At 41.0% G+C, this 19,386-nt stretch overlaps 1 protein-coding gene across 2 annotated transcripts in view; it reads left to right on the top strand.

Annotated features, from left to right (window-relative positions):
• Positions 1 to 19,386, top strand: part of MED24 (mediator complex subunit 24) — a 222,609-nt gene that overhangs the window by 38,798 nt on the left and 164,425 nt on the right. The window lies entirely within an intron of this gene.

Below are 19,386 nucleotides of genomic sequence, written 5' to 3'. Positions count from 1 at the left end.
GAGCCAATCCTGCTCCCGTAAATTTCTGCATTAGCCTATTGTTCGAAATCAGAGGTTTTTTAGATTTCCACAAGAATTTCGAGAGCCACGAAGACAAATTCTTTAGATCCTTATTAGAGATAATTAGGGGTAAATTTTGAAGAAAATAAAGAATTTTAGCGAAAATTATAGTCTTTATTAAATTAACCGACGCAGTAAGTGACAGTGGAAAAGCCGTCCAAAGCTTGAGGTCTTCCTGTATTTTCTGAAAAAGAATTGTAAAATTTGCCTGATACCATTGTTTCGGGTTCCTATCTATCTCTAATCCCAAATATTTGATCGCATTGACCGTACGAAATATTGTACTAGGTCGATCCACCCTCTGACATCCGAGCCACATCAGGTCACTCTTTTCCATATTAATTTTGTAACCGGCGAATGTACTGAAATGCTTAATCGTATCAATCACTCTTGGGATAGTAACTGCTGTTTTACTCAAAAATAATAGGATATGGACTTCCGGGTGGGCGGCAATCCAAGATGGCCACAAGTTTGTGCAGCTCTGCAGACTATATCAAAAGTTTTGTATGAAAGTGGCCTTTCTTCCAGCCATCCTAATCTCCCTTAGCAAGCAAGTTGTTCGGGAACCTTACGGGATCAGAATTGACATCATCTGGCCCCCGATAAGTCCAAGAAAGTAGAATTTTGGAAGGATATATCAGACTGTGTTTACCTCTGTCGCCCACGAGGCAATGGATCCAGAAAAAGATATCGCTATACAGCTACTGGCAATATTAGCACCTAAATTGGATCACCTACTTAGTAGCTGTGAGGATCTAATAGAAGCGGTGCGTGATGGGAGACGGTCTTGCTTCCCTGAAGCTGCCCCAACTAATCTGAGACTCAATTACCCTGCTCTAGAATCACAACTTCGGGACATTGAGCACTTGCGGATATCTGCCTCATCATGTGTAATCTCAGATGGCAGATCTGCAGTTTACTCCCTGGGAGATAGCCTCTTGTCTGCGGATGAGTTCGTTAGCACGACACCTACCTGGGCTGCATGGGGGAACCTGGAGCACTTACCCACAAAACATTCATACTGCCCCAGCTGGGAGATGGCCTCTCTTGAAGGAGGCGCTGATGAGAACGACTTTGGCAGCTCAGATGTAGAGTACAAAGTACAGCTGCTGATTGAAGACCTTATCTTAAGAGACTTGACACGCACCGGGAGGATTCAATTTGGAAGCCCCACAAGTTACTGCACAAATGCGCGGCGATCCTATATCTCTGCAACTACCGCCCTACTTTGCCCTAACCTCACTACCGGACAGCACCCCAGACACGAGGTTCATCAAGGACAGATAAACGGACTGGTTCTACCAAGGGCTGGAGTGGGATAATATTATACGGCAAAAGGGGACACTAACTCAGATTGGTATAGCTCCACTTGTGTGTTTATGCATCTTGATACGCTTTGAATTTCTGTTTGTCTATAACCATGCCGTGCAGAAGAGTTGTACCAGACCTGCCCGACTGATTAATGTAACCCCATCCACCTAATAGAAAGTCTCTGCTACATGCCTGGCTTGCAAATTTACCGGGCATTAACCCCCTTGTTAACAGATAATTCCTGCCGTGTTGCTGATACCCTCAGTGTGTCTTAGAACAGATGACAACATTCCTCAAGGTATATATTTTGTTTTTTGAGGGACTATTAATCCCAAATAGATAAAATGAATGTCTTGTCACTTAGCCTGCACCTACTTAACTCTGTCTGTATATTTAAGACACAGCTCGATTAGTTATATGAGAGAGTCATCTCTATTTGAAAATCGCTAGGGAATATGACCCACTCTCTAATGTGTCTCATACAGTCTTCTTGATAACTACCCTACAAATTAATCATTTTGACCTTATCCTAATGCCTCACTATATATTGATATAAGTTTGGACACCCCTGATTTAAGCACTGGCAAGTTATCTCCTATATATGAAGCATAATTTAATGGCATCATGACTGATAATTTATCTGTATAATTGTCTAGTCTGTGAAGTCTGGTTCATTTTGTATGTTTGGTTTAGTGAGTTCTATTTTAATGTTCTATCTATGTGCTGAAGCTTTACACTGCCCTCTAACTTTACAGAACCATCTGGTACTAAATTGGGATTTTGCAACCTGTTTTGACTATATAAACTACTTCATGATTTCTAGGGTGGGACTAACAGTGTGAAGATTATAGCAGTATTATGTAACCCAGTTATGTGGTGCTATGAATGCTGTGACTCTAGATAACTGTGGATGGGTTTGGTTGTTTGGTATGACTTGTTTGACTGATTAATCTGTTTGCTTGGTTTGTGTGTTTGTATTTGTTGTAAGTTAAAAAAAGATCCATTAAGGGCTGATTGGTCTGGCATTGGGGTGGCAGCCTGTTTTTCTTAGATCTACAAGATGTTTGTCCAATCTTCCTGTGGCCCATTTTGTATTTCTCCTCTCTTATTTCCCTACCTGTACTCTCCCTATCTCATCCCCCTGCTTAAGAAGAAACGCTCTATGTGCAGCTTTATTTTATTTTGCTTTCTACACAAGCTGTTTGTTCTACGCTCAATGGACCATTGCTTTGGGGGAACTGTAGTGAGGGCGTTACATACGCTATTCTCCTCAGCACTTAGACGTAAGGTTTATCTGTCAGCGCCTGACTATACTTTCTAGAGAGTATCATTATTGGAAGCATAAAAAAAAATTAGAACAGCCTTATTCTTATGGCGTCAGATGCCTCCTGGTATCTTCAGAATATCCCTTTATATCACCTATATAGTTGAGAACCCTAATATTGTAGCTAACAGCATATAATTAATTCCTTCTGCAAAGCTGTAGTTAATCTAATCTTGGTTAGCACACATATAATATACATAACATAAGTATGCTCCCACACAATGCCATAACTCCTTATGCTCATATCATTCTACATTAGCCCCTGCTTGAGGGACTGAATGAGGGAAATATTTCATACTATAACTGGGTTGCTCTTGCTCTAACTACATTTTATCTTGTGTTTGAATGAGTCAAATTATTTCAAAACTTTAGATAACTCTATGGATGGGACTGGCTGTCTGCTATGTCTGGTCTGATTGATTGGTTTGTTGGGTTGGTTTGTGTGCGAGTAGTTGGTGTTTAGTGTTTGGAGGGTGGAGGGGGGTTAGGGGTTTAGTTGGGGATGAAAAATAAAATGAGAGAGCTGAACATGGGTAGATAATAAGACTGTAAATGGCTATAGGTACCCGGGTAATCTGTCATGTATTGATCTCCTGAATTTCTGTCATGTCCTGTTACCTATAAGTAGATTGTTGCATACTGTATCTTTGGATGTAATCTTCATGATAATATCTGGAAGTGTTAATTGATGTATCCATGTGTTGGCTCTCAATAAAAAGAATTTAAAAAAAAAAAAAAAAAAAAAAAAAAAAAAAAAAATAATAGGATATCATCAGCATATAGAAGGATTTTCAGATTCTGAAGCCCTAGCTGGATACCTGGAAGAACCTCACGTAACCTAATCGCCAAAGGTTCCAATACAATATTAAACAGTAGGGGCGAGAGAGGGCAGCCCTGTCGCGTGCCTCTATGCAATAGTAAGCTAGGAGAGATCCTACCATTTACTAACAAATATGATACCGGATTCTGATAAACTTTTTTGATGAAATTAAAAAAATTACCCACGAGGCCAAATTGGGTCAATGTGGCAAAGAGATGTCTCCACGAGATGCAGTCAAAAGCTTTGACCGCATCTAGTGTGAGGACCGCTACATCCTTAAAATCGTTCCTCTCTACATCCTGCTCTAAATTCCAGACAAAATCAACTAAAGTTATTAATTTCCTTATATTTTTTGATGAGCTACGAGTTGCCATAAATCCCACCTGTTCTGTGTGAATCAGTCTATCCAGACAGCAAAGTAATCTCTGGGCTACAATTGATGCTTAAATTTTATAGTCTGAATTCAGAACTGAAATAGGCCTGTAAGAGGCAGGATCTTCCGGGTTTTTCCCTTTCTTTAGTATCAACGATATATTGGCTGCAGAAAAAAGGGCAGAAATAGGATTATCTGATGAAAGATACTCATTGTATAATCTTTCTAAAGTTGGTATAATCTGGTCAGCTAGACTTTTGTAAAAATCAGCAGGTAGCCCATCCGGTCCTGCTGCTTTGTTGAGTTTTGCCCGCGCTATGGCTTTACTTATCTCTTCAGCTGAAATCGGCGCATTTAACATGTCCAATTCTTCTTTTCGAATTTTAGGGACAGAGATCGAAGACCAGAATTCTGACTGATTATCTTGATTGAATTCTCCTTCCGAATATAATTGCTGATAAAATTGAAAAAAAGCTCCGGATATTTCATCAACATCAGTGGTACGACCCCCTTCTACTTGGATTACTGGGATAAGATTCTTCTTATTCCTAGCTTTCACTAGTCTGGCTAGGTGTTTAGCCGAGCTACCATAGCTACCTCTAAATCGAAGATTAATTTTTTTCTCCTCCTGTTGATCTTTTTGCAATAAGAACGCGTCTCTTTCTTTCCTAGCTTCTATATATAACTTCCAGTTAGACTTTGAGCGATCACTACAATATTTCCTGAAGGCATTTCTGACTTGATTCAACAATTGAGTATCCCTCGCCCGTGATTTTCTGTTCTGTGTAACCATGAATCCCTTAATATCTCCCCTCATCACTGCTTTGGCCGCCTCCCAGAAAACCTCTATTTTATGCTTATACCCGGAATTAAACCTATCATACTCCTGCCACTTATGTTCTAACCAGGACAAGAATCTAGGATCACTATACAAAAATCTAGGATAGAAGAATCGGGGGGACTTAATGTCCCTTTTATCTTGAAAACACAACACTACAGAGATAATTGCGTGATCCGAGACTACTATCTCATCGATCTCTGCCTCCAATTTTGCCACCGGTAAGGACTCTGCAACTAAGAATAGGTCTATGCGAGAAAACGTCCTATGCGCCCTAGATTCACATGTGAAATTCTGGACATCTGGATTTAACCTACGCCATATATCATAGACCTGTAATTTCTGGCAAAATCGTAAAAAATACTTTGAACTTCTCCTATTCTCTGAGACATTTTTAGCTACAAACCGATCCAGTTCTGGACATAGTGTCATGTTGAAATCACCTCCAATGACCAGATTATCTTTAGCCAAAGGAAACAACTTACACTTAATCTTGTCCCAAAAAACCCTATCCAATTTGTTAGGACCGTATATATTGCATAAAACTAATTTTAAATCATTTATATAAATATGAAGGATAATAAATCTAGCTTCCGGATCTGAGTCTATCTGAACAATTTTGTAATCCAAGGTCTTATTTATGAGAATCGCTACCCCACACTTCCTGCCTCCAGAGGAAGAAGAAACCAGCTCACCCACCCATTTAATCTTAAGTTTCTTAGCCTCATGATCCTCAAGGTGGGTTTCCTGTAGGAAAGAAATATCTGACTTGTTTCTAGCTAAGAGTTTAATGATTAATTTGTGTTTTGAGGGAGACGAAATCCCTCCCACATTCCATGAGGTTATCTTTAAAGCCATATCCTATTTATATAGTAGATATTCTAAGCGATCAGTAAGGGGGGAGAAAAAAAAACCAAAAAAAAAAAAAAACCCCACAAACAAAAACTCCATGAACAAAAACAAACCACTGCAACAAAAGCATATAATATATAAATATATAGTACCACATCACACTTATGTAATCTAGGAAGAGGGAAGACAACAGAACCTCATTTATCTTTAAGGTATTCCTTCGCCTCCCCCTCCTCTGTAAACACCTGACGAATTCCTCTTTACTCCATTATTATTTTAGCAGGATACACCATCCGTGCATTAATTCCTTTGTTAATAATTTGAGTACATAGGGGCGCCATTATCCTTCTCTTCATAGAAGTTTCCACTGAGAAATCTTGAAACAATAATACTTTGCCATTACCAAACATTAGAGGTTCCTTTAATTGCTTAAACAATTTCAAAATTTCAATCTTGTCCTGGAAATTGAGGACCTTGCATATACACACCCTATTTCTCCTTTGGCCTGAATCTGTGTTTTTTTTTTTGGCCAATTCTATGGGCTCTCTCAATCATAATAGGTAACTTAGATTGTGAGACGCCCAGCTTCTGCGGGAGTGTGACCGAGGTAAACTTCAATAGGTCTTCAAAATCTGCATCTTCCGGGAGACCCACAATTCTAATATTATTGCGTCTAGCCCGATCTTCAATATCGTCTAGACGCCCCTGAAGATTAGTGATTTTAGTCCCCTGTTGGGATATTAAATTTTCCTGAGAGTTAACTTGATCTTCTAAGTCCGAAATTCTATTTTCAGCCTCTTGCATTCTATGCGAGAACTGCCTTACTTCTACTGCCAAAGTAGTAATTTCAGCTGAGATAGAACCTAATTCTTTCCTAATCATCTCAAATTGGGGCGAAAATAATTCAGATAATTGTGAAAATAAAGTATGAGTATCCCCTAGATTAGATACTGGTTCCACCGAAGTGTCAAGAGCAGGCTCCGACATTTTGTCTTTTTTGTCTTTAGCTTTAATGGGCATTTTGGGAGAAGATTTCCCCAATAAATATTTATCCATAAACCCTTATATAAGGGGTACGAGTCCAAAAAAAACACCCGTGCACACACAAGAAAAGGACAGAAGAGAAGAGAAAAAAAAACAAAAACAAAAAAAACAAAGTGTGTGACTATATATATTGAGGTGAAGAAAATTAAGAAAGCGATTCGCCCCCTCTGATACAGGCGGCGAGACCCTTATTGTTGAGTGACTAAGGCCCAGACTGGGCTAACCCTTTTACCCGTGCCAAAGAAAAAAAAAAAAAAAAAAAAGTCTCTGAAGGGGGGCCCGTGCCCCTCCTGTGCAAGATGGACCCTAGGTTTTTTAGGAGTATGCAGCGTGCATACACAATGTGAAAGAACAGTATAGAAGGATCAAGACCCCGAAAAGGAAAGTTTAAATATTTGTAAACTCACTGATTAGTTTTAATTATAAACCATCATTGCCTTTAACGTATAAGCTCTCTACAAAGTCAACTCTTATCTCTATCAACAAGGAGGACAATTCAACGAGATATTTTATGCCCAAAGGAGTCCACCTAGCTATCAGATATACTGCCTCCTTCAGGGAAAAATCTGTACAGTGCTACAATCATGATTTAATTCTTGACGCCCTTAATCTAAGATTTGAAAGGGTCCTATCTATGTCTGACGCCTTATGCCGATTATAATAATTGACATGGGCTATAATTCAGCTTTCAGAATACACCCTCAAAAATATTACCGGCTTATATCAGAATGACTGGGCTAGCTATAGATCACTCTTTTAATAATCATAAGAGTTCCTGTGGTAACCGAAAAATAAACCTTCTATACCCAGGTATTGAACTAATACCTCTAATAAAATTTTGCAGCAGCTTAATAACATTTACACACATATAAGAAAAAAAGCACACAGGATTGAAGAAAAAAAACAAAAAAAACAAACAAACAAACAAAAAAACGTATATAGCTTGACTAGGAGAAAAAAAAAGAAAAAGGAGCCAGTCCATTGATATCCTCAGCCGGCCAGAAAGTCAGTGTTGCTGGGGGCCCGCCAACTTGAACTGTCCAGCACAATATTTCCATTTGACCACTAGACTTTTATATAGGTAAGGAAGAGCACTTGACTTCTGCTATCCCCAGTCTTTTAAATCTTGGCACTTTGGCAAAACTTTTTCCCACACAGTTCCCAGGTCATTTAACCATATAGCTGAAGCAGTTGTATGTGTGGGTTACGCCTTCAAAGCCCGTATCAGGAACAGATATACAGTTTACTCATTCTTTTCTTATAGGAACTGATATCCTTCTTATAGTGAAGGGCTGGATTATAATATTTTCTCCCTTTATCCCCTGTCACCTGAATATGATTTTGCCAGATAGCACTTGTAAAAAGACTTCTTGAGTCAGGCAGTCAGCTTTAGCAAACAAACATTCAAACCAATAGCAAGTAGAGGAGAAAAAACCTGCTCACCAGTACTCAATTTCAGATTTTAGGGTTTTAGCCCGGCAGCCTTAAAGGACCATGTTAGTCTCAGCCTTACCACTTGGACACTATATCCAGCTGTAGACACGCAGGTGTAGCCACAATCTGCAGCCCTCTCCAGTAAATATACGGCAAGCTGTGCCCCCCCTCTCCAACGGCTAAACTCTGCTCCTGGTGTGGACAAAACATGGAACACTGCGGCCAATTCCAACAGGCACGACAGTTCATGATCTCCTTAGCCAGCTACCGTGGCTTGAACGTAAACCACTCCAGCCGGGCTGCCTTATCTTGCTACGGGTATCCACATTAGCTAGCGTACATGGCTCTACTCTGCTACTCACCAGGGAGCGTCCTGAAGTAAAGCCGGTTCCGCCGCCAATCACAAAATGACAGAAACTCCCTCCGGACTACCCGCTCCACATTGTAGACACTTCAAGGCAATTTGTTTAGCTCTCCTCCGTCAGCCCAATTGCCCGGCCAGGGGGGGGGGGGCCTCAGGGTCCAGCAGCACCGTCTACGGCAGCCTCTTCCTCTTCCTGTCAAGTTGGAAAAAAAAAAGGAAAGTCACAGTAAAATTAGGACTGCTATGCAGTCGCGGCCAGACTATGGCTTCTTTGGGCTTCCACCTCTCACGCAGGTCAGTTCCCTGCCGAGCGCCACACTCTAGACCTGGTCAGATTTCCAGGGTAAGTGGCGGAGAGCGGGGAGCTGCTGTCTCGGCGTCCTCTCACCACACCGGTGTGCATGTACACTGCACAACTCCTCCCCAACCGGAAGCCTCCCAAAAAAACAGGGGGACATCTTATTCTTACAGGAGACCTACTTCAGAAAAGGATCCGAGCCCAAGCTAGCTCTACAAAGATTTGGCACGGTATACCTCTCCTCCCACCACACCAAACGCAAAGGAGTGGGGATCTTGATTAGCAAGAGGCTCCCTTTTCGTGAAACCTCAGTCTATAAAGATAAAGAAGGTAGATATATCATCTTAGTTGGTATACTTTTTCACAAACTCATCACACTTGTAAATATCTACGCCCCTAATAACGATTCTTACTCCTTTTTCCATCGGTTATGTAAAAAAAATCTTAGAGGTTTCTAGAGGTAGTCTAATACAGGGTGGAGATTTCAATCTCTTCTTTTCAGTGCCATCTAAGACATTAAAACAAATTAAATTAGCCCTCTCCCAACTAGCTGTCCATGATGCGTGGAGACTCCAACATCCCTCTACTAAAGATTTCACGTTCTACTCTCACCCCCACTGTTTATATTCTAAGATAGATTACTTATTCACTGATGTCTCTACACTATCCTACACTACACATACGGAAATCTATCCCATCACATGGTCGGACCATGCCAAAATTGGTTGCACACTTAGGTGGCCCTCCTCCTGCCTCCCTAACATAAATTGGAAACTTGATGAGTCGCTACTTAGAGACTCACAGTCCTTCCTCCAGGTACAAAAAGCCCTAATCAAAATTTTCCAAATAAATAATACTCCTGAAACTGATATTCAGGATATATGGAACGCCCATAAGTGCGTCATAAGAGGCGAGCTTATCGCTATTAAAGCTGCTAAACTTAAACAGAAAAATGCTTATTTAAAATCTCTCTTAGAAGACTTAACCAAATTACAAGATATCTACAAATGTTTTCCTAAAAACTCGTCCTTGTTAGACAGTATAGAACATAAACGTAGTCAACTCCGCTGCCTTATGGGAACCGAAGCCAAATATAGGGCTTTCTATCTTAAAAAGATCTATTATGAAGGGGCAAATAAACAAGGAAGACTGCTGGCAAGACAGCTTAAAAGAAGGACATATAAGTATTATATTATGGGGGTTCGAGATGCTTCCGGCAGGTTGAGGACCTCAACTAAAGACATTGCTCAGACCTTTAGGGATTACTACGAAAAATTATACAACATAAGAGACTCTAATAGGGATCCCGACCCGGACGAAGTAGCTAAATATTTGACACAATTAAACCTCCCCAAATTATCATTAGACCAAAATAACAAACTGGACGCCCCTTACACAGAGGAGGAACTTTTGAGTGTTATCTCTTCTCTACCTTCAGGTAAAGCGCCAGGCCCTGATGGGTTTAGCATCTCCTATTACTCCTTATTTAAGGACATTCTAATCCCCTACCTTCTTAGGTACTTTCGAAGCATTGATGAAAAACGTTCATTCCCTCTCTCTGAACTCTTAGCACACATCTCAGTCCTGTTGAAACCTAACAAACCCCCTGACCAAAACTACCGCCCGATCTCACTAATTAATACTGATATCAAAATTTTCGTGAAAATAATATCTAATAGAATCAATCGTTTCCTCCCTAGTTTAATATACAACGACCAAGTATTTTTTATTCCCGGTCGTGAGGCTAGGGACAACACCGTTAGTAACTTGCATTTAATTTGGCATATTACAAATAAGAAAATCCCATCGGTACTTATCTCAACAGATGCCGAAAAGGTTTTTGACCGGGTAAATTGGTCTTTTCTTAGAGCCTCCCTGGTAGCATTCGGTCTAAGCCCTATATCTTTAAACCGCATTTTTTCGCTTTACTCTTCCCCCAGCGCCAGAATTCTTATTAATGGCACCTTGTCCCCTCCGGTTCACATTAGGAACGGTACTCGTCAGGGCTACCCTCTATCACCCCTACTTTTTGCTTGTTTAGTTGAAACCTTGGCTGCTAAAATAAAGAACAATAATAATATTTCAGGTATTTCCATCGGTAGAGAAATCTATAAGGTCTCCCTTTTTGCATATGACTTCCTCTTCACTCTTACTGATCCTATAACATTGATCCCTTTCCTTTTGACTGAACTTAACACATTCAACAAACTTAAGAATTTCGCAATTAATCAGAGCAAGTCTGAGATGCTGGGCTTCGGCCTGTTGGAACATACGATTTTATCAATCAATAATAGCTGCCCTTATAAGTGGTGCAATGGGGCTATGAAATACCTAGGTATTTATTTAACCGACTCCCATGATAAAATATTTCTTAAGAATTACCTCCCAATTAAGTCCGCTATCATACGTGACCTTTCCTCATGGGGTTCTAAGTGACTTTCCTGGCTAGGACGCATCAACTTCCTAAAAATGAGCATCTTCCCAAGACTGCTATATATCATGCAAGCACTACCTATCCCTCTTCCCCCCTAGATATATCACACAAATCCAGAATTTATTCAGCTCCTTTGTTTGGCAGAGGAAACCACCCAGAATTAATAAAGTAACTATGTCCCTTCCCAGAACCCTTGGAGGTTTATAGATACGCCATATTTCTGCAGAGCATACTGGACTGGAGGAGGAGGGGGGTTCAGAGGAGGTGGGTCCGGTTGGAGGAGAATATAAATTCTGAACCTTCTTATGGTAGCTTCTGCTGGAGCCCTAACTTTCCCAGGAGATCCAAACTCATTTCTAACACGATTACAAGGGAAACCGCAATACTATGGGAAGCAGCTGATAAACGTTATCCCTGTCCTTCCTCCAGCCCGGGCCCGCTGACTTCTTTGGTTTATAACTCAGACTTCTCATTAATCTCACTCGGCTCCTTGAATATCCCGGCAACATTGGCCCCAGACGTACTTGCATATCACATATCCATAAACAATTCCATATGCTCACAGGAACAGCTGATAAAGGTTTCGAATGGGCTAAAAACTGGTTCTCTTACAGGAGACTATACAACTACATCTCCACTCACAAACATTCCCGTAACCTGACCCGCCCTCCCACTAATCTCGAAAAACTTTACCTATCCAGAACGCCTATTAAGCATTCTCTCTCTATCATATATAAAATTTTACTTCAGCCCCTACCAGGTAATTTACCATACTCCATTGACATGTGGGAGAGAGAGTTGGGTGTAGTCATCCTCCCGCAAACGGCTCTTAATATGTTTACAAACACTAGGAAAGCCTCCACATCAGCTTCAGTCCTGGAAATTAATTTTAAAATACTCCACTGCTTGTATCTAACCCCCAGAAAACTTAACCGCTTCCCCAAAGTCAGCAATAGATGCTGGAGGTGTGGCCATGTGAGGAGTGGTATGCGGCATATGTGGTGGTGGTCCTCTCAAATCAATCATTTATGGTACAATGTTATGCAGGAGGCTGAGTGCATCTTGGGGGTGTCTCTCCCTCCAGACCCCTAAATATGGCTCCTGAATAAATCAGTTTGAATCCCCTCTAAATACTTAATTCCCCTATTTCGAGTTGTCACCAATAGTGTTAAGATACTTATAGCAAAGTCCTGGAAATCTAAAGATAGTCCGAACCTGTTGTTGTGGAGGAACAAGGTGGTGGAATTGCTAGAGCTTGAGGAATATTCCGCTTTTACAAATGGCAAAATAGATAGCTTTCTTATTCTACAGTCCATGTGGGATGAATATATCAGGAGATCAGCTGATGTCAGACCAGTAAGAGTATTAGTGTGGAACCAATCCTGTCAAATGCTTTAAAAGAATTTTAATTTCAGGCAAGAATAAATATTTCTCTTGTTAAGTGTATCCAGTCCACGGATCATCCATTACTTGTGGGATATTCTCCTTCCCAACAGGAAGTTGCAAGAGGATCACCCACAGCAGAGCTGCTATATAGCTCCTCCCCTCACTGCCATATCCAGTCATTCTCTTGCAACTCTCAACAAAGATGGAGGTAGTAAGAGGAGAGTGGTGTTTTATAGTTAGTTACTTTCTTCAATCAAAAGTTTGTTATTTTTAAATGGTACCGGAGCGTACTGTTTTATCTCAGGCAATATTTAAAAGAAGAATCTGCCTGCGATTGCTATGATCTTAGCAGAAGTAACTAAGATCCACTGCCATTCTCACATATTCTGAGGAGTGAGGTAACTTCAGAAAGGGAATGGCGTGCAGGTTTTCCTGCAATAAGGTATGTGCAGTTAACATTTTTCTAGGGATGGAATTTGCTAGAAAATGCTGCTGATACCGGATTAATGTAAGTTAAGCCTAAATGCAGTGATTTAATAGCGACTGGTATCAGGCTTATTAACAAAGATACATACTCTTTTATAAAAGTGAAATATAAAACGTTTGCTGGCATGTTAATCGTTTTTATATATGTTTGGTGATAAAACTTATTGGGGCCTAGTTTTTTTCCACATGGCTGGCTTGATTTTTGCCTAGAAACAGTTTCCTGAGGCTTTCCACTGTTGTAATATGAGTGGGAGGGGCCTATTTTAGCGCTTTTCTGCGCAGCTAAAATTACAGATAGAGACACTCGGCTTCCTTCTGCATGATACAGGACATCTCTGAAGGGCTCAAAAGGCATCAAAAGTCGTGTTTGAGGAGGGTAACAACCACAGTAGACCTGTGGCAGTTGTTGTGACTGTTTTTAAAAACGTTTTTGTCATTTATTATTCCGTTTTTGGTATTAAGGGGTTAATCATCCATTTGCAAGTGGGTGCAATGCTCTGCTAACTTGTTACATACACTGTAAAAATTTCGTTAGTGTAACTGCCTTTTTTCACTGTTATTTCAAATTTTGTCAAAATTTGTTTTTCTTAAAGGCGCAGTAACGTTTTTTATATTGCTTGTTAACTTGGTTTAAATTGTTTTCCAAGCTTGCTAGTCTCATTGCTAGTCTGTACAAACATGTCTGACACAGAGGAAACTACTTGTTCATTATGTTTAAAAGCCATGGTGGAGCCCCATAGGAGAATGTGTACTAAATCTATTGATTTCACCTTAAACAGTAAAGATCAGTCTTTATCTATAAAAGAATTGTCACCAGAGGGGTCTGTCGAGGGGGAAGTTATGCCGACTAACTCTCCCCATGTGTCGGACCCTTCACCTCCCGCTCAAGGGACGCACGCTAATATGGCGCCAAGTACATCAGGGACGCCCATAGCGATTACTTTGCAGGACATGGCTGCAATCATGAATAATAACCTGTCAGAGGTATTAGCCAGATTGCCTGAATTAAGAGGCAAGCGCGATAGCTCTGGGGTTAGACGAGATACAGAGCGCGTAGATGCTGTAAGAGCCATGTCTGATACTGCGTCACAATATGCAGAACCTGAGGACGGAGAGCTTCAGTCTGTGGGTGACATCTTTGACTCGGGGAGACCTGATTCAGAGATTTCTAATTTTAAATTTAAGCTTGAGAACCTCTGTGTATTGCTTGGGGAGGTATTAGCTGCTCTGAATGACTGTGACACAATTGCAGTGCCAGAGAAATTGTGTAGACTGGATAAATACTATGCAGTGCCGGTGAGTACTGATGTTTTTCCAATACCTAAAAGACTTACAGAAATTATTAGTAAGGAGTGGGATAGACCCGGTGTGCCTTTTTCCCCACCTCCTATATTTAGAAAAATGTTTCCAATAGATGCCACTACACGAGACTTATGGCAGACGGTCCCTAAGGTGGAGGGAGCAGTTTCTATTTTAGCAAAGCGTACCACTATCCCGGTTGAGGACAGTTGTGCTTTTTCAGATCCAATGGATAAAAAATTAGAGGGTTACCTTAAGAAAATGTTTATTCAACAAGGTTTTATTTTACAGCCCCTTGCATGCATTGCGCCTGTCACTGCTGCGGCGGCATTCTGGTTTGAGGCCCTGGAAGAGGCCATCCATACAGCTCCATTGACTGAAATTATTGACAAGCTTAGAACACTTAAGCTAGATAACTCATTTGTTTCTGATGCCATTGTTCATTTGACTAAACTAACGGCTAAGAATTCCGGATTCGCCATCCAGGCGCGTAGGGCGCTATGGCTTAAATCCTGGTCAGCTGATGTGACTTCAAAGTCTAAACTACTCAACATTCCTTTCAAGGGGCAGACCTTATTCGGGCCTGGTTTGAAAGAAATTATTGCTGACATTACTGGAGGTAAGGGTCATACCCTTCCTCAGGACAGGGCCAAATCAAGGGCCAAACAGTCTAATTTTCGTGCCTTTCGAAATTTCAAGGCAGGTGCAGCATCAACTTCCTCTGCTTCAAAACAAGAGGGAACTTTTGCTCAATCCAAGCAGGCCTGGAAACCTAACCAGTCCTGGAACAAGGGCAAGCAGGCCAGAAAGCCTGCTGCTGCCTCCAAGACAGCATGAAGGAACGGCCCCCTATCCAGTAACGGATCTAGTAGGGGGCAGACACTCTCTCTTCGCCCAGGCGTGGGCAAGAGATGTTCAGGATCTCTGGGCGTTGGAGATCATATCTCAGGGATATCTTCTGGACTTCAAAGCTTCTCCTCCACAAGGGAGATTTCACCTTTCAAGATTATCTGCAAACCAGATAAAGAAAGAGGCATTCCTACGCTGCATGCAAGACCTCCTTGTAATGGGAGTGATCCATCCAGTTCCGCGGACGGAACAAGGACAGGGGTTTTATTCAAATCTGTTTGTGGTTCCCAAAAAAGAGGGAACCTTCAGACCAATCTTGGATCTAAAGATCTTAAACAAATTCCTCAGAGTTCCATCATTCAAGATTGAAACTATTTGAACCATTTTACCCATGATCCAAGAGGGTCAGTACATGACCACAGTGGACTTAAAGGATGCCTACCTTCACATTCCGATTCACAAGAATCATCATCGGTTCCTGAGGTTTGCCTTTCTAGACAGACATTACCAATTTGTAGCTCTTCCATTCGGGTTGGCTACAGCCCCAAGAATTTTTACAAAGGTTCTGGGCTCACTTCTGGTGGTTCTATGACCGCGAGGCATAGCGGTGGCTCCTTATCTAGACGACATCCTGATACAGGCGTCAAGCTTTCAAATTGCCAAGTCTCATACAGAGATAGTTCTGGCATTTCTGAGGTCGCATGGGTGGAAAGTGAACGACGAAAAGAGTTCTCTATCTCCTCTCACATGGGTTTCCTTCCTAGGGACTCTTATAGATTCTATAGAAATGAAAATTTACCTGACGGAGTCCAGGTTATCAAAACTTCTAAATGCTTGCCGTGTTCTTCACTCCATTCCGCGCCCCACGGTGGCTCAGTGCATGGAAGTAATCGGCTTAATGGTAGCGGCGATGGACATAGTGCCATTTGCGCGCCTGCATCTCAGACCGCTGCAATTATGCATGCTCAGTCAGTGGAATGGGGATTACACAGATTTGTCCCCTCTACTAAATCAGGATCAGGAAACCAGAGATTCTCTTCTCTGGTGGTTATCTCGGGTCCATCTGTCCAAAGGTATGACCTTTCGCAGACCAGATTGGACAATTGTAACAACAGATGCCAGCCTTCTAGGTTGGGGTGCAGTCTGGAACTCCCTGAAAGCTCAGGGTTCATGGACTCAGGAGGAGAAACTCCTCCCAATAAACATTCTGGAGTTAAGAGCAATATTCAATGCTCTTCTAGCTTGGCCTCAGTTAGCAACACTGAGGTTCATCAGATTTCAGTCGGACAACATCAGGACTGTGGCTTACATCAACCATCAAGGGGGAACCAGGAGTTCCCTAGCGATGTCTGAAGTCTCCAAGATAATTCGCTGGGCAGAGTCTCACTCTTGCCACCTGTCGGCAATCCATATCCCGGGCGTAGAGAACTGGGAGGCGGATTTTCTAAGTCGTCAGACTTTTCATCCGGGGGAGTGGGAACTCCATCCGGAGGTGTTTGCTCAACTGGTCCGTCGTTGGGGCAAACCAGAACTGGATCTCATGGCGTCTCGCCAGAACGCCAAGCTTCCTTGTTACGGATCCAGGTCCAGGGACCCAGAAGCGACGCTGATAGATGCTCTAGCAGCTTCTTGGTTCTTCAACCTGGCTTATGTGTTTCCACCGTTTCCTCTGCTCCCTCGACTGATTGCCAAAATCAGACAGGAGAGAGCATCGGTGATTCTAATAGCGCCTGCGTGGCCACGCAGGACCTGGTATGCAGATCTGGTGGACATGTGATCCTTTCCACCGTGGACTCTGCCTCTGAGACAAGACCTTCTAATACAAGGTCCTTTCAATCATCCAAATCTAGTTTCTCTGAGACTGACTGCATGGAGATTGAACGCTTGATCCTATCAAAGAGTGGCTTCTCCGAGTCAGTCATTGATACCTTAATACAGGCACGAAAGCCTGTCACCAGGAAAATCTACCACAAGATATGGTGTAAATATCTTCATTGGTGTGAATCCAAGAATTACTCATGGAGTAGGATTAGGATTCCTAGGATATTGTCCTTCCTCCAAGAGGGTTTGGACAAAGGATTATCAGCTAGTTATTTAAAGGGACAGATTTCGGCTCTGTCTATTCTTTTACACAAGCGTCTGGCAGAAGTTCCAGACGTCCAGGCGTTTTGTCAGGCTTTAGTTAGAATTAAGCCTGTGTTTAAACCTGTTGCTCCTCCATGGAGCTTAAACTTGGTTCTTAAAGTTCTCCAAGGAGTTCCGTTTAAACCCCTTCATTCTATTGATATCAAACTTCTATCATGGAAAGTTCTGTTTCTGATGGCTATTTCCTCGGCTCGAAGAGTATCTGAGTTATCTGCCTTACATTGTGATTCTCCTTATCTGATCTTTCATTCAGATAAAGTAGTTCTGCGTACAAAACCTGGGTTTTTACCCAAGGTGGTTTCTAACAAGAATATCAATCAAGAGATTGTTGTTCCATCATTGTGTCCTAATCCTTCTTCGAAGAAGGAACGTCTTTTACATAATCTAGATGTAGTGCGTGCCTTGAAGTTTTACTTACAAGCTACTAAGGATTTTCGTCAAACATCTAGCCTGTTTGTTGTTTACTCTGGACAGAGGAGAGGTCAAAAGGCCTCGGCAACCTCTCTTTCCTTTTGGCTTCGGAGTATAATCCGTTTAGCCCATGAGACTGCTGGACAGCAGCCCCCTGAAAGAATTACAGCTCATTCTGCTAGAGCTGTGGCTTCCACCTGGGCCTTTAAAAATGAGGCTTCTGTTGAACAGATTTGCAAGGCTGCGACTTGGTCTTCGCTTCATACCTTTTCAAAATTTTACAAATTTTATACTTTTGCTTCTTCGGAGGCTGTTTTTGGGAGAAAGGTTCTACAGGCAGTGGTTCCTTCCGTTTAAGTTCCTGCCTTGTCCCTCCCATCATCTGTGTACTTTAGCTTTGGTATTGGTATCCCACAAGTAATGGATGATCTGTGGACTGGATACACTTAACAAGAGAAAACATAATTTATGCTTACCTGATAAATTTATTTCTCTTGTAGTGTATCCAGTCCACGGCCTGCCCTGTCCTTTTCAGGCAGGTCAAAATTTTAATTAAACTACAGTCACCAATGCACCCTATGGTTTCTCCTTTCTCGGCTTGTTTCGGTCGAATGACTGGATATGGCAGTGAGGGGAGGAGCTATATAGCAGCTCTGCTGTGGGTGATCCTCTTGCAACTTCCTGTTGGGAAGGAGAATATCCCACAAGTAATGGATGATCCGTGGACTGGATACACTACAAGAGAAATACATTTATCAGGTAAGCATAAATTATGTTTTTGTTTGACTTTTCATTATGTGTTAAGTACCAATATTTTTCTATATCCCTTTTAAATTCTATGCTTTGGCAAGTGTATTCAGTGTTATGACATTCACGATTTACTTGAGTGTTTTTCAAATTGTAACTATATTTATTGTTCTAAATCAAATACAAGTCAGATATGACTTATTTGTGTAATTTCTTTTCTTTGTTGTTCTGTGACTACTAATGTGTGAAATGATTGTTGAATTTCATGAACAGACTCGTCTCAATAAAAAGATACTTAAAAAATACACAAATATATATGTACACATATAAAGATATATAGTTGCAGTTAAAGGACCAGTAATACAGTAGATTTGCATAATCAACAAATACATGATAAAATGACAAAAAAATAGAACTTAATCTTCAGATGAGTAGTAGATTTTGTTTCTGTCAAATTACCAAGTTATGTCTATTTCCTTCACTTTTGCATCATGTGACAGCCAATAGCCAATCACAAATGCATATATGTATATTCTGTTAATTCTTGCACATGGTCAGTAGGAGCTGGTGACTCTAAAGTGTAAATATAAAAAGACTGTCTACATTTTGTTAATGGAAGTAAATTGGAAAGTTGTTTAAAACTGCATACTCTATCTGAATCATGAAAGTTTAATTTTGTCTTGAGTGTCCCTTTAAGTAGATGAAAAGATTTAAAAGCATATTTATGCAATATTCATTTTTAATAGTGTGTAGCGTATATTTACTGTAAATATTTCACATTCCAATGTTCTGTACATAGCAGAATATGTTCTATGTATTTCTAAATAGATGTTCCTATATATATCTGCATATATATATATATATATATATATATATATATATATATATATATATATATATATATATATATA

This window comes from Bombina bombina, chromosome 1, assembly GCF_027579735.1.
Source record: "Bombina bombina isolate aBomBom1 chromosome 1, aBomBom1.pri, whole genome shotgun sequence".
NCBI lineage: Eukaryota > Metazoa > Chordata > Amphibia > Anura > Bombinatoridae > Bombina > Bombina bombina.
The sequence above is the reverse complement of the archived record's forward strand: the minus strand, read 5'-3'. Positions and strand labels throughout refer to the sequence as shown.